The sequence below is a fragment of the Camellia sinensis genome, chromosome 15 (assembly GCF_055761805.1).
Source record: "Camellia sinensis isolate YWXY chromosome 15, ASM5576180v1, whole genome shotgun sequence".
Classification (NCBI taxonomy): domain Eukaryota; kingdom Viridiplantae; phylum Streptophyta; class Magnoliopsida; order Ericales; family Theaceae; genus Camellia; species Camellia sinensis.
Window position 1 is genome coordinate 103,197,429 of NC_138975.1, and position 3,331 is coordinate 103,200,759.

The following is a 3,331-nucleotide window of genomic DNA, read 5'->3' on the forward strand; positions in this document are numbered from 1 at the left end:
GACTCATTGTGAAATTAATTATGATTTATTATGATTATTATTTTAGTTATGATTGAAAAGGAATTTGATTATGACTCAAATCAATTCCGATTCGTAGCTCGAATGTTGTGGCTCGAGAGTGGCCCGAATGTTGTTTTTTATCCTCTGCGGGCGTGTGCTTGAATTGAATGAAGTCTCAAAGCCAAGTATCATATTTGGCGGCAAAACAATAAAAAAAGAACGAAAAAGAAAGACACAGTAAGAGCAGCGATCTGGGTTGCACAGTGAGAGGAGCGATGTATCGTTCGTAACCTAGCGGCACTGTACATTTTCGATCTGGGTTGTTGTTGCTACCGTGGGTGCCGGAAGCTACTGCCGTTGTGTTGTCCATAGTTGAAGAAGAGGAGTCTTGACTGGTAAGATCTTTTTCCAAATCCACTCTGTTTCAATACTATGAACTTAACATTCAAGATACACCTGTTTTGAAATCTGTCGTTGTGTCGTCCTATTGTATTTTTGTTTCCCTTGTGTGCAAATCCACTATGTTTCTCTACAAATCCACTATGTTTCTCTGCTCGTCATTTTCGTTTATATATATGATTCGGTTCAAGTCACCCAAGTTCCCATTATCATACTCAAGCCTGAATTCTATCCAACTCACACCAAACTACTTCTTTGGACTCTCCCTACACACAACCAATCTTTCCCCCCTAGTGGCTATGGTCTTCCTACTACACCACACCCCAACTTTGTCTCACAGTAAGTCATCATCCCAACTCAACTTAATACTTTCTTACCCCGCAACCCCTCTTCAAGCATTGTCAATTCCTTATTATCTGAAAGTGAATTTGTATGATTATTAATAGATCCCATAGTTTAAAAATATTTATTTAGTTCTTAATTAGTTTTGTAATTGTTTGAAAGTGGTTTGGTATAATTTTTAGCACATCCGTGTGATTTGAAAACAAAGCCATTGAAACTTTGTTTAGATTTTTAGTGCCAAATAAACTTAAAATATTCAGACTGGTTACGCTAAACATACTTAAAATGTTTGGTGAATGAAACTAATTTATTCTACTTTTGGGTGTTTAAGTCTGAACATTTTAAGTTTGTTTTGCAACATAAGTCCATACAAATTAAGTTTGTTCGGATGCAACTCAAATCCAGAAATTTTTGTCTGTAATTGCAAAGAAATTATTGTTCGAATCAATATCAAAGCCAAAGCCATTGAAAAAATTATTGTTCGGATGTAGAGTTGTCATGAATTTTCTTGAATTCTTTTTTCTTTGTTTGTTTTAATTGAACTTGTTCACAGAGATGTTGTCTGTAATTGCAATATGTTAGCTTCACATGTCTCCTTATTTGATTCCATAGCATTAGATAAAGATGATTGTTTGTAAGATAATTGTTTGTACTCTAAAATTTTGTATTCTATTTAACTTTGAAGGTAGAATGGATATTGATTCGAATAATAATTTTTTCAATGGGAGTGACAAAGTTGAAGAAGAAGATAACAGTCTTTCATTTAATGAGTGTGGTGAAGTTGAAGAACCTAAGAAGGGAATGCATTTTAGCTCAAAGGAAGAGGTATACGCATTTTATGCAAAATATGCGAAACACTCGGGATTTGCTATAGCTTATAGAACACAAAATTTAACATGTGATGGGGGAGTTAAGTACTTTGGAATTGAATGTACTAGGGCGAGGAACAGAACAAAAAGATCAGAAGTAAATCCCTTAGAACCATCTTTGTCATCAAAAATTTAGTGTAAAGCAAGGGTAAGAGCTAGTCTACAAAAGGATGGAACATATAAGTTAACCACAGTTGTGCTTGAGCACACTCATGATTTGGTTGCTACTGACTCACGACATTTTGCAATGAATAATAGGATTGTTACGCCGGTGAAGAGGAGATTAGAAGTTAACGATGCAGCAGGAATTGAGGTGGCTAAGAATTTTGATTCCATAGTTGTTGAAGCGGGGGGATATGAGGCATTAACGTTTGATGAACGAGATGCAAGAAATTATATCGACAATGCTAGAAGGTTGAGACTTGGGGTAGGAGACGCCGAATCAGTTACACATTATTTTCATAAAATGCAACAACAAAATTCAAACTTTTATTCAGCAATTGACCTTGATGAAGATGGTCGCATGCGTAACTTATTTTGGGCGGATGCAAGGAGTAGGGCGGCTTACAAAGCATTTGGGGATGTTGTCTCTTTTGACATAACCTATTTGACAAACAAATATGATATGCCATTTGCTCCGTTTGTAGGAGTTAATCACCATGGACAGTCAATTTTGTTTGGTTGTGGGTTGTTAAGTAATGAGAACACGAAGACTTTTGTTTGGCTATTCAAAGAATGGTTAAGTTGCATGTCAGATGCTCCTCTAAAGCGATAATAACTGACCAGTGCAGAGCTATGCAAAATGCCATAGAAATTGTCTTCCCATAGGCTCGGCATCGTTGGTGTTTATGGCATATTATGAAGAAAATTCCCGAGAAATTGAGAGGATATTCGCAATATAAGTCCATTAAGGTTGCTTTCAGTAATGCAGTTTATGATTCATTCATAATAGATGAATTTGAGGAATACTGGAAAGCAATGCTTGAAAATTTCAGTTTGAATGATAACGAGTGGTTGGGGGTATTATACCGTGAGCGACATAGGTGGATTCCTGCTTATGTTAAAGACCTATTTTGGGCTGGCATGTCAACTACACAACGAATTGAGAGTATGAATGCATTCTTTGATGGATATGTGAACTCCAAGACAACCTTGAAGCAATTTGTTGAGCAGTATGACAATGCGTTGAGAAGTAAGGTAGAGAAGGAGACAAAAGCAGATTTTAAGTCTCGTAACAAATTGTATGATTGCTTAACGGTGTATCGTTTTAAGAAGCAATTTCGTGCAGCTTACACAAATTTAAAGAAGTTCAACTAGAAATGAAGCGTTTAGTGTATTGTCGTGCAAATCTTATCAAAGAGGAGGGAGTAATTTGTACCTATCATGTGAGGGAGGCTATTGTTGTGGGTGAGGAGATGAAGAAAGTGGAATTTGTTGTGTACTTTAATTCAACTGAATGTGAGCTGCAATGTATGTGTCGGTTGTTTAAGTTTAGAGGTATTATGTGTGCACATTCACTTTCTGTGCTCATTGAGAGATCCATATATGAGGTGCCAACTAAATACATTGTTTTGAGATGGAGAAAAGACTTGGAAAGAGGCTACACTTGCATTCCAACCACATATACTAACTTTGGCTCTTTTCTACATCCAAAGTTGCATGATAACTATCACAACACGTTGGATGAGATCCTAGATCTTGCCACCAATGATGAGGCTAAA

The 3,331-nt window shown here is 36.5% G+C and overlaps 1 pseudogene; it reads left to right on the forward strand.

Moving 5' to 3' along the window:
* Window positions 1-2,468: 2,468 nt before the first annotated feature.
* LOC114283989 (protein FAR1-RELATED SEQUENCE 6 pseudogene) lies at window positions 2,469-2,927 on the forward strand (annotated as a pseudogene).
* The last annotated feature ends 404 nt before the right edge of the window (window positions 2,928-3,331 follow it).